Here is a 12,447-nt window from a genome sequence, read left to right as displayed (position 1 = left end):
GCTTTATGATGACAAAGAACATAAAGATAAAGGATCTGGTTTTGACTTAGGAACAATCCAAGCAGGCACTTGTTAACTATCTGTGATGCTGTTCCCTGCTACAAGGAATAACAGGACTGGTGCATCTCCAGAATCATCTACACAAACCTCAATTACCCAGCCTGAAAATATACATTTTACTTATCCAAGGACAAGCCCAGCACGAAGAAGAAATGTTTGGAGAAAATCTCAATTATTCTTTGCAAAGTAACACTGATGTCAGGTGCAAAGAAAAAGTTGGTTTTTTTTCCTGTATTATTTGGTCTGCTTTTGGTAGCACCTCGCTCCTGTGTGCAAGGGCCAGATGTGGGAGGAAGAGTGGAGGTGGCAAAAGGATCCAAAGTCCCTGTTGTGGTTTATTTGTGGTGTCACAGTAATGGGAGCTCTGTCACCCGGGCTGGCAGCAGCACCTGAGTCCTGGAGGAGCCGTGAACATTTCCGTGGCTCTCCTCCCCCATCCCTGCTGGCTGCTTTTACTTGTGCATCTCATAAAACACCCCCAGGCCAACCCCTGGCAAGGCCAGCTCCTCAAGCCAAAGCTTGATAAAGCGTCCCAGGTATGATGCCAGCCTGAATGCAATTCCCTCACCACAGCCACAAACCTTGGATGCTCAGGTTGACATGTCAGCCCCTGCAATCAAGAGTCAGGGCGGGTGGTTTGTACTCCAGAGGAGTCAGAATGGCACAAGGAGGTGAATTCCAACATCCCTGGCTGCTGTGGGGCTTTGTTTGGGCAGGAGCTGCATTCACACAGCTCGGCCCCACCACAACAGGGAGTCAAGGTGTAGGTGCACTGACAGAGCTCAGCAAAAGCTCTCTCACAGACCTCCTCCTCCATCCCTTTTTTGCCTAGAGCATTGCACTCTGATTGGTTTTTTAAATACCTTTTTTGATGAGGAGAGAGGCGCAAGGGGAAGCATCCAACACACTCTAATCCAATTTGTTGTGCTCTAAAAGAAATCCGTTTGTTCAGCTTTGCATTCAGCATCCTTGTGATAATAATTTTTAATAGCACTGCTTATCTGGATCCATTTTAAATAAAGCAGAATTTGATTATATATCAGGAGTGCACCCTGCAGTTGCCTTTTGAGTGTGAGCCCTCTCAGATAAGACCTTACTCTGCAGGGCTCCCCTGGACTCATCCCTTATGGTCACCTCCACATGGCTGACCATGGATGCAAACAGAACACACTGCAGCAAGATAGAGAACTCAAATCCAAGAGTGATTGTGCAAGACTGTAGTAAAGAGGTCTCGGAGTAGAAGACAGCACCTTTACTTGCACAGGGTTAGTTTTACTTCTAAAAATTTTAGGAGTTGCTACATTTTTAAAATTCAGCTGCTAGCAATTCCAATTTGAGAATCATAAAAAGTACTGTATTAATAATTGAGATGTAAAATGCCTGTTTGATTCACTCCAGCCCTCAGTCCCCCTCCCCGAAGGGCTTGTTTGCCTTAGGGGAGCATTTCACAAGCAGCACATCAACTTTCTGAAACACAACTTCACCAGATGAAAGCCTCATAACCACAGAAGAGCCACCTTCCTCCTAAATCTGCAGTTTTAAAAACTGTGACATCCATGGAGCAATTTAAAGGTAGAACAGCCAAGACATTTTAGCCCAGCCAAGCGCTTTGGCTACCACGCGGTGTAGTTATTTCAGAAGTGGCTGATGGTGATCTCCCCATTTCAGCCACAACATCCACCCTTTATCTGCGGGCAGACAAAGCTCTGCCACCTCTGCTGTGACTCAGGGCTCTGGGGTGACGAGGCACCGCCAGCACTGGGTGATTCAAGGCTGCCCATGGCCTGAAATGTGTCTCATTCCAGGGGCTCCACATCATCCTGCTCCCCGTCCTGCTGAAGCCCACCACTTCCTCACTTGGGAAGGCTGCAGATGACAGAGATGTCTGAGCTGCACAGCAGTGGCTCTGTTGGTGCCTGTGACTTTCACCTCCGTGTTTTTAATGCCTCCCTAGTTAGGCAGGACTAAATTATGTGGGCACGGCAAACACAATGCAATACTCACTTTTTTGGGGAAAAGTAGCCCAAGTTAACAAATCAGAGCAAAAACACCTCGCTGCTACTTATTCCTCTGAGTGGAATGCAAATATTTCAAGTTAACATTTCACGGTTCTTTGAATCCTTACCGATAATGAATGCAGCACTGATCTATTTTCATTTAATGTTTTTCAAATCCTGTGTTTTTAACCACGATTACAAAGCCATGCTGCTGCTCAGTGAAGTTCACAATTCCTCTCAGGAGAGGTCGGCTTATCAACATTGCAGCAGGTCTTCAATGAAATGTCATGCACTGCCTTTGCTTTGCAGAGGCAAAACTGCAGTCACCAAGATGATTATATTAGCATTTCAAGCTAGCATTTGCCTTCAAAAAATCCAACCCTTATTATTCTAATTCCTCCTTTTGCTTGGCTCAAAATATTACCTACTTGAGAGGTAGCTCAGTACATGTTGCTAACCAGCCACAGCCTTCAGGATCTGGCCCTCTCCAGACTAACTGCTGCAGCAAATCCACAATTAACTCCCAGATTATGTCTCCAAGTTGTATTTCACAAGCACAACAACCCACACCACATCTGGTGGTGTACCTGTGGCCAGGAAAAGCCTTTTTTATCCCACTTTTCAGCAAGAGCAAGGTAAAAACCACCAGCAGTTCTCACAGAGAGGTCTAAATTAGACTGAAGTTTCCCCAACACATTTTTTCCCCAATGACATGGAACTTGAAAGGTTGAGCAACACTTACACTGTCTTATGTGATCAACTCATAACAGTAATTACTACTTAATACCTGAAACATGATAGCACCTTGACATGCACCCTCAGCGTGGGAGGCACTATTTAGACATAACAGACAATCTGCAGAGCCCAGGGAAATTACAGCTTCTACGTGAACATCAACAGTATCAAATGATGGGAAGAGCTTTGTCTTCCCTCCAGTTCATTTCCTGTAAAGGACATCTATTTTCTATTAAATAGCTGCACGTTGAGAAGAAGAAGAAAAAAAAAAGAACATATATAGCAAACACATTTAGTGTAATCCATCAATAAGTCTTGTAAGAACTAATGGCTTGATTGCAGAGACTTTTAAATGCAGCTTCTTATCCATCCAGCTAAATATATTAAAGAAGAAATAACAGCTTGGCATTTATTCAAAACTTTTCATTTGAGCTTTCCTAAGTTATTTGCAAACATGAGGTGCAGCCAGACAACAATAGCTCTAATAGCTGTTCCAGTTATTCAGGCTAAAATGGGATGTAGTTTTTAAATTAACATTATGTATTGTCAGACTTATATCAGGAATGAAAAGAACTTAGAGCCAATAAAATAATAAAAAGAAAACCCAATTCACAAATACATATTTATAGCTTAAACTATTTTGCTAGATGCACTAAATCTTCTTCATTATTACAAAATTCTCCCACCCAAAAGAGATTTGAGTAAAATAGAGTATTACTAGATTACAGCTTGCTTTTGTAAGCATTGTTATGACTTCATAACAATTTAACTCCACCATTAGCTCTGTGAGAGCAATTCTGACATTCAGACAACACCAACTGTGTAAATATGTGTCACAGGCTGAATTTGTTTCCAGATATTCCCTGAGCATCCTTGCCATAAAAAGCTCATGTTCACAAATGTTGAACTCAATGCTACAAGAGGATTTACCAAAACAATTTCTATACGAAGAGGAATCTAATATTTAATATTAATATTAGGAAAGTATTTATATTTTTCAAAAGTCAGTGTAGCATAACAAAAGAAGTGGGGGAATTAGACCAATTGCAGAAGACATCAATAAGTGAAAATGAATGCAGAACTGAAAACTATTTATTTTATTTTTTAAACAAAGAACGGGCTGAAATGGAGCTTGAGGAGATGAGGGAGCAAGATTTTCCCATTAACAGTGAAAGCAAACATCACCTACTAAGCTTTTTTTCATCAGCAAGCAAGCACACCAAGATTACAGGTTCTAGTAGTATCTAAAAAGACCTGACAGCCGCTGTTTCTGAAATTCACAGTTGTCACTTCTGACCCTGGTTCTCCATTAAACTTTTGTTCATTTCCAAGACGATTCTCACTGCAGGGATTGTTTTAATCAGAGCAAGTTAGTGAAGAGTCACAGAAGACATCTGGTGGCCAGTGCCCCAAATGACAATTTCATTTGCTTTACACCTTTGTAATAAAGCTTAAATTTTAATTAAGTAAATAATTTTAAGCACTTCAAATTAATTAAATAATTTCATTCACAAAAACCCCAAGTGAAAACAGTTGTGTTTACTGCATAACAGCCCTGTGATAACCTTCTGTGGTCAGGCCAGGAACTGAGAACTTGGGAACAGCCCTTCACCAGGTATGTTAAATGAGGCTGAACATAACATGCAGCCTTTGAATTTGGGCAACTTGAACACGAATGACAGAGCAAACATTTCCTGAAAGCCCAGGGAATTTCCTATTTAAAGCTTCCTTGTCCTTATCCCACTACCATTCACACATTCAGCCTCTGGGAAAACAAACTTGTTTATTCTGGGAACACACACACACACAAAAAGGCCATGAATTAGCCATCAGCTCCCCAGGGGTGGAGTGCAGGAGATCAGCTCACTGGGGTCACTACAGGACCTGACAGAGCCCATGTGTGTGTATTTTGGATTCTGGATGGGAAGAGCAAGTGAAATCTCCTCCTCTGCAGCATCAGGAACGTGCCCAGGTCACTCTGTGCTTCCAGCAGAGATGGACATTGGACAGAGAACAAACAGCAGGGCAGACAACGGGGGAATCCTGTCCTCCAGCAAGCCTTGCCATCCAAACCCCAGGCATTCAACAGGCAGCAGAGTATGTAATTCAATATAGCCTTCATCACACATTATTCCCAGTTTCTGAGGCCATCACTCCCGCTTTGATGCAAATGTGGAGTGCAAACCACAGCAGAGGAAGGTCCAGCCTTTTACTATTTCATGAGCTCTGAGGAGAGACTGGAGCAAATAACATTTGCTACTGCTCAGACAGCACTTCAAAGGAGGAATCCACAGAGAGGCAGACTGGACACAGCTCAGGGCCTGGGAAGACGTGGCAGGAATAAGGTAGGAACTGAAGTCAGCCAAAATGATAAATGCACCAGAATGCCTTAGAAAAGCAGCACTAATGGATAAGCAGCTTCTCAAGGCAGGCAACATGTAGCAATATTGATTCTTTAATACACACAATGAAACCAAAGTCTTAATGATTAATAATCTGTTGTGAAACTCTATTCATTAGGTAAAAACAGTGCTCAGAAATGACACAACATAAATCAGGCAGTCTCCTCACTCATGAAAGAATGATGAGCTTGCTCGCATCCATGTAAATTAGCAGCAATCACTCTGCATAAAAGCAAGCTCCTGCTTTTCACAACCCAGCTGGTAAAAGCCAGGAAAAAAATGCTGGGGAAAAAGAAAATATACATGAAAAAAACCCCTAAATCTAATTTCAACACTAATTTCAGAAAGTACTTAAGTAAAAACTAAAGCAGGCTGGTATTTGGGACACAGAAGGAAATGTGTAGAAAGGGACTCCTCCTAGAGCACAACACACCATTTTAGCAGAATTGTATCAAATTTTGCCACAAGCGTGATGACACTTCCAGCCATCTCACAAAAAATTACGCTTAATACCTAAGTGCAACACTGTCATTAAACACATAAGTTTAAAGACCAGAGTTAAGAACTAACTAAGAACTAATTTAGTTAAGAACTCAGGAAAGACATTGCCTTAGGCAGCTTTACTCACTAAAATTGAATGTTCATTACGTTTCTGCCCAAAAATCCTCCTTAAACCAATTAAGTGGACACTCTGGCAAGCAGATTAATAACCTCTACAGATTGTTTAGATTGATCTTCAGTCAACATAGAGCAGAGTAAGAGCTGACTGATAAGAGAGTCACAGAAGCAAAGAAGCAAGAATCCCTCTCCTGGTGGAGCTGCCCTGGATGTTCCTACAGCAAAGGACTTCTGGGATTCACAAGAGACCTTTTATAAGGAGACTGACTCCTTCTCACAGGAATGGCACAGCAAGGCTGAACTGACAGAACACTGCTGGCTGCAGACACTGCTCCTCACAGACACTGCAGAGAGAAAGCAGCCCCTTCCCCCTGCCAAACAAAAAGGAAAGCAAAATCTGTATTTTTCTATCTGCAAAAATACTCCAGAAGGTCACTAGTGTTTCAAACACTTCCTTCTGTCTTTGTAAATGCAAATCAGAGTCTTTTATACAGCTGAAAGAGATGGCACCTGTAACACACCCCATGTCCACCCACACAGCACCACAGCCATCCAGGTTTTAAACTTTACAGGGTGGATCAAGTACACTGAGGGAGCTGCAGGAATGTCCTGGAGATGCTGAAACACTCCAAACAGCCCAAAACTCACGGCAGGTGCTCTGAACCTTTACTGAACCCAACACTGATGTCAGCTGGGTGTTAAGAGCTGCACTAACTCCTGCAGCTCTGCATCCCCACTGCCTGGTGCCAGCTAAGAGCATTCCTCACTTGGCACCTGCCAAGGCTCTGCTTACAGTCCCATCCACACCAGGGCTATCAAAACACTCTCCCAGCTATTTCTTGTCTGCTTTATCACCGTTCCTAGAAGCACAGCTGGAAACACACCCCTGTTGTTCCAAGGCACAACCCAACAGCATCACCACCCTAGTGACAGCGACCCAAGACTTTCCAAGGCTATTTTCACCTTTCTGCACCCTCATGATTTGCCACAGAGCCTGACACTGAGAGCACCAGGGATGAAACTCAGCACTCTCAACTCTCAGCAACAGGACTGTGTCAACTCTTCACTTTCAAGCTTCAGATTTAAACTTTCCAATGTAAAATACTGCGAGTTTGATGGTACATGTTGAAGTGTGCTGAAAGAGATGATCGCCTACAAGGGATGATTTCTGTGCTAATACCCTGTAGCCTTCTCTTGCCTCCCTGTCCTGATTTCCTACCACAGCCTCCCTATTAAAATTTGTAAATAAGAATGCAGAACTAGCATAATCTGTTAATGAAAGTCTGGCATATGAGCAACCACTACCTATTTGTCATGAAGGAGATCAACTGCTTAAATATGGCAAGTTATCAAAGATTAGTCAGTGCACAGAACTGCTTTTGCCCAGGAAAGGGATTAGCCTTTCCCCATTACCACCATCATCCACCTCAGCCTGTGGAAAAGCAGTTTAGAAAGTCTTAGGTCTCCTTCCATACATATTCCATGCATAGATCAAGTTTTCTGGAAGAGCTTCTTAGCATAACCTGGTAGTATTTGATAATTGGAGCAAGAAAAAATACAGCAAGAGGTTTTTATGATGAAAAGGGATACAGTCAGAGGCAGTAAACAAATCTGCATTCAGCATGCAGCAGATGTCAGCATTAACCAGGCTAATACTGAGGCACAGTGAAGGTGGATTCATAAGCAATGATCCCAAGAGCTGGAGATAAGTCTCTCCTAATAGAGATGGAAATTGAAATTTGGAAGCTGCCAAATCTCCAGCCTGACAACAAAGAAAGTTTTGTCAGTTCAGAATGAAAACCTGAAATACTGAAGGCAGACTCTAAAAAATGGCTTCCAATTAGGCCAGTGCTAATGATCCAATTTCAGGTGAATGGTCTAAAGTGGAGTCAGGAGTAGTAAAGCAGTTTCTTTGAAGTCTCAGGTTCTGCAGTTGGTGAAGCAGAGACAGAGTATAAAAATTCCCTGAGGTACAATGGAAAGAGATAAATGCAGGGGTTTTAAGTACATGGGTTTGAAGAAACAGTTCTAGTATGGAAGGAGTCTCATTTAAATCATTTCCATGTATGGGCAATTGACTATCTAATAAATGGATATTGCATATAAGGAAGACATATTGAGCTTCCCTGTAGGATAAAGGATAATGAGTACGAAAATCAGACCTTGAAGATAATCTTGTTCCAAAACTCTGCCATGGGCAGGGACACCTTCCACTATCCCAGGTTGCTCCAAGCCCTCTCCAACCTGGCCTTGGGACACTTCCAGGGATCAAGGGGCAGCTACAGCTTCTTTGGGAACCTGTGCCACCGGGACACTTCCAGGGATCAAGGGGCAGCCACAGCTTCTTTGGGAACCTGTGCCACTCTGACAGGGAAGGATTTATTCTGTATATCTCGTCCACCCTTAGTCTGAAGCCATTCCCTGTGTCCTGTCACTCCAGACCCTTGTCCGAAGTCCCTCTCCAGCTCTCTTGGAGCCCCTCTAGGCACTGGGAGGAGCTCTGAGCTCTCCCTGGAGCCTCCTCTGAGCTGAACACCCCCAGCTCTCCCAGCTGCCTCCAGAGCACAGGCGTCCAGCCCTTGGAGCTCTCCATGGCCTTCTCTGGACTCCTTCCAACAGCTCCATGTCCTTCCCATGCTGGAGACAGCACTGCAGGTGGGGTCTCAGCACAGTGGAGCAGAAGGGGGAGAATCTCCCCCCTGCCCTGCTGCCCACACTGTGGGATGAGCCCAGGATATGCTTGGAACTGATTATAATGTAATGTATTCATTTTCACAATTTAAGTACTTGAAACATGAAATTTAACAGCATAAAACAAGATAGATTATTAAACATATAGACCCTTAAAATTTATTTTTAATCGATAAGGTGGGAAATGGTACTTTTAATTGTTGGGATTTTTCCTCACAGTGAACTGTATAGGGCACATCTCCAACTGGCAGCTGTGGCAAGCTGGTGCTATAGATCCATTTTGCACAATTGCTCCCTAATTAAAGCAGTAAAACTTTCAGCACCCTTGTAAGAAAAAGAATTCAGATCTAATATGACAGAGACTGTAGTTGGCTGACTTCAGCTATATTCAGTACTAAATGTTTAAGAAAAATGGATCCAGTTCTGCAGTTTATCTCTCTTTACAGTGAAGTAAACAGCTCATTTAAGCTTCCCTATCACTCACCTGCTGCAAGAGAAACTCTAAGACCACATTTTATCACTATGAAGGACTATGAAAAGGCCATTTTTGTTTGAGTGCTTTATCAATATCTTCCTCATCTCAGCATCACGTATGCAATGATTAGAGTTCATTTTTTAAGCCTTCAAGTGCTGCTTTTGCTTGGAGACACTGTTCTACCAACATGCTTCAGGGGATCTGCTCATCATTCAGCACAGCAACACCTCCACAAGTCAGTCAGGGAAGGTGTGGTGCTTGCCAGGGACTCCAGTCAGCTCCTGCCAGCTCTGGGATCACAGCTGAGCCCTCTAAGAACACACCTTCCTTTTCAGAAAGTTTGAGTTTTGGTGAAATTAACGTTCTGGAAAGGCACAAGAAACACTAGTGTGCAAATTTCAAGGTGCACTGACAGAGTTTTGACCCTTAACTGTCTACTGGCCACACTTTTTTCTCAGCTGGATATCCCCAAAAAGCAGTGACTATAGACTCAACTCTCACCAAGAAAAACAGAGAGAAAGAAACAAACTTTGCCTTTATAATTCCCCTCAAGTTCAAGCTTGCAAGCAAACTTGTGAGCTGGAGTAATCTGCATCAGGGTGAAATTTGTAAAATCCCAGCAAGGGCTACTCTGCTGCCCAGGGTGATGACACGAGCATGAACTCCAGCTTGTAAAACACCCTCCGTGGGGAAAGTAACAGCACAAAGAGAGAAGCCAAAAACTTGCCCATAGATTTCTTTTTTGCCCTTAAGGCACTCCTCAATTGTCAGCTCATGACAAAATTTAGAGCCTTTCTGCATTATTCTCACAGAACATTTGAGCACCAGCAGAGCTGATTTCTGGCCAGTTGCCTCCCTGGCTTTTCAGAAGCCTCTCAATGTGTTGCTTTGGGCGCCACGGAGAGCGCGATGACCGAAAAACTGAATTACTTTGCTGAAAGTTATTTTGCCTTACACTGTTAGTATTTGATAATATTCACTAACCCTTTCAGCCAAAATCTGGTACCACTGAAGCAATCCAGATCTTGCACTAAGTGCCTGCTGAATGAGCCTCAGTAGAGCTTTGCAGGTAATGGTCCCACCAAACCAGGATCATGAATACCTTTATAAAAACAACACTAAAAGGAAAGTCCCGCCACCAAAAGTTCCACCTCTTGCTTATCATGGGCTTTAATATATAAGAACTTCAGACAAGTACATTTAAGAATTCACCTGTCTCTAGGGGGTTAAGTGGCCCACCATGGAATTTCTCCTCAAGCATTTCTTAAGTTATGAAAAGCCAGAAACACAATTTTCCTGGGACAAACCAGTTCCCACAGTGCAACAGAGAAACCAGATACAGTGCTTGGTATTTAGAAGAAACTGAGTAATGACGTACTGAAAGGGAAACATGCAAATATTTAAGCCCTGAAAAAACACCAATCTTATTTTTATGAACTACAGCCCATGGCACAATAACTGAACAGGACTGAAAGCATTAAATACCGATCTGTTCATTAATTATAAAGTATGTCAGTCTATGTATTTCAAAGGCAAATTACTGAAAGGATAAGGAAGAACTTCCTAAAACAAACTTTGTTCCCTCTTAGTTTGTCCAGATCTTTTAGGTGACATTTTTCAGGTCAGGAGCAGCCCAAACTCAGAAGAGAATGAACAGTGGTACTGCCTTCTGCTGCCAGGACCTGGAAGAACCTTTTCATCCATGCAAAGGAAGAAACTCTTCCTCATGTGTATAAGCAAGACTGATCTTTTGCAGTTCTCTGAACAGATGTCCTCGCCCTGATGTCCTCTTTCAAGTTTATTCTTTTCTAAGTCAAGACACCAAGATCTCTCGTGGACATATGGCACATGGACATTAGAGATTCCATTTTCCCTCGTGATGTGCTGGGATCTGCTGACCTCAGGTCACACTGGCAAGAAGTTACCATCTGCCTATTGCTGTTAGATGATCAAAAAAGAATGTTTCTGGCTTTTCTGCCACAGCAAAACACCAAAGGGACTAAGAATATTGTATTGCTTGCAGCAAGTGCTCTGGCTGTATCTCATCTGACCTTGAAACTCTGTCCAAAGTAGTAAAAGCAGGAACCAAACTGGGGGTGGAGGAGTGGGTGTATCACAGGACTGAAAGCAAGGAAAAAATCCATCAGCAGGTTTAACATCAGAGGGCCAAGTTAGCCCTGATATTCTCCAACCTTCCCTTAGTTACCTCAAGTTTCTTCACTGCACAAACATTGTATGGGAAAATAAAACACTGAAGTAACTCAAAACAGTATTTCAGCAGGGCAGTACAAACATGGGATCTCTGTGTGTTTGTTGAACACTGCAGAGAATTCCTTGAGCCCTTCTAGAAACACAGAATGAGCAAAAGCTAGAAAGCAAAGCCCTTAAAAAATAAGAACAAATCAAAACTTTTCCTCGAACTAGACTGTGTTCTCAGACACAGCAAATATTTCAAATTTTAGTTCTATGAAGATTACAGATGCAGTTTTGTTTTGTTCACAGATAAACTTCCTCTACAGGATGAAACTGTTGCAGAAGCTTTGTCAAAATCACATTCTCCAGCCAAAGACAGCAGCCAGCAGCACGTCACCTCAAAGAACATTAGCATTTTAAAAGTGTTGTGCAAAAGCAAGGATTGCCCCAAAGTTTAAGCAAAAACAATGCATTTCTGCACCTCATTTCTGTAGAGATGCCTTCAGTTTACAGTTTCTTTGGTTGGGGGGGGAGGGTGTTTGGTTGTTTTTGTTGTTTAAGGAAGAATTTGATGCAGTCACCAAATCTACCTCTGAGTCCTACTGAGCTTTTCATTTGGCTTCTTTCCTGAGATTCTGAACTCCCCCCACACTTTGCAGAAGGCCAGCAAGTGACAGTGTTGCCCTGCCCCAAACTTCTGGCCTCTAGCACTTCAATCCATCACAGCACAGGATGAGGGTTCAACCAGCAATGAGCAACCACTGAGCAAAGGTGTTCCAAACGCACCAAGAAACTCTTTTCACAACAGCAGTAAGTTCACAAACTTCCCAGAACACGTTTTTTTGTTTTTTTTGGTTTTTTTTTTTCCTTCCAAGTAGTAAAGTCCCTTTGGTAAAGATAATTAAAGAACACCTGTTACTGACCACAGCATCGCCACTGGCTGAGGCTGGTCTGTATGATGACACAGACAACTCAAAAAGTATCAAACACTTTCCCAGACGGCAAACCAGAAAATAACCAAGGCAGAAATGAGAAACTTGTACAATGTTAAAAAGTTACTTCCTTGCATTTCACCTTTAGCTGTACAATAACCCCTCCATAGGTTTCAAGCAATCTGACCCAAGTATTTTCTTAATAAACAAATCACAGAAGATTTGCATTAAGCAGCAAGGGAAAGAAAACAAGACTTCCATAAAGTATATCTGTATCTGCTCCATGGTCTTGAATAAATCCATATTGTACCTAGCTCAGCAAACCAAAATTAAACCAAATACCA

The 12,447-nt window shown here is 42.6% G+C and overlaps 1 protein-coding gene across 1 annotated transcript in view; it reads right to left on the bottom strand.

Moving 5' to 3' along the window:
- The window catches only part of ABL1 (ABL proto-oncogene 1, non-receptor tyrosine kinase), a 77,597-nt gene that overhangs the window by 64,192 nt on the left and 958 nt on the right, over positions 1 to 12,447 (bottom strand). The window lies entirely within an intron of this gene.

Source organism: Onychostruthus taczanowskii, unplaced genomic scaffold (genome assembly GCF_017590055.1).
Source record: "Onychostruthus taczanowskii isolate IOZ18803 unplaced genomic scaffold, ASM1759005v1 scaffold25, whole genome shotgun sequence".
In the NCBI taxonomy this organism is placed as follows: domain Eukaryota; kingdom Metazoa; phylum Chordata; class Aves; order Passeriformes; family Passeridae; genus Onychostruthus; species Onychostruthus taczanowskii.
This window is presented reverse-complemented; position numbering and strand designations above follow the sequence as displayed.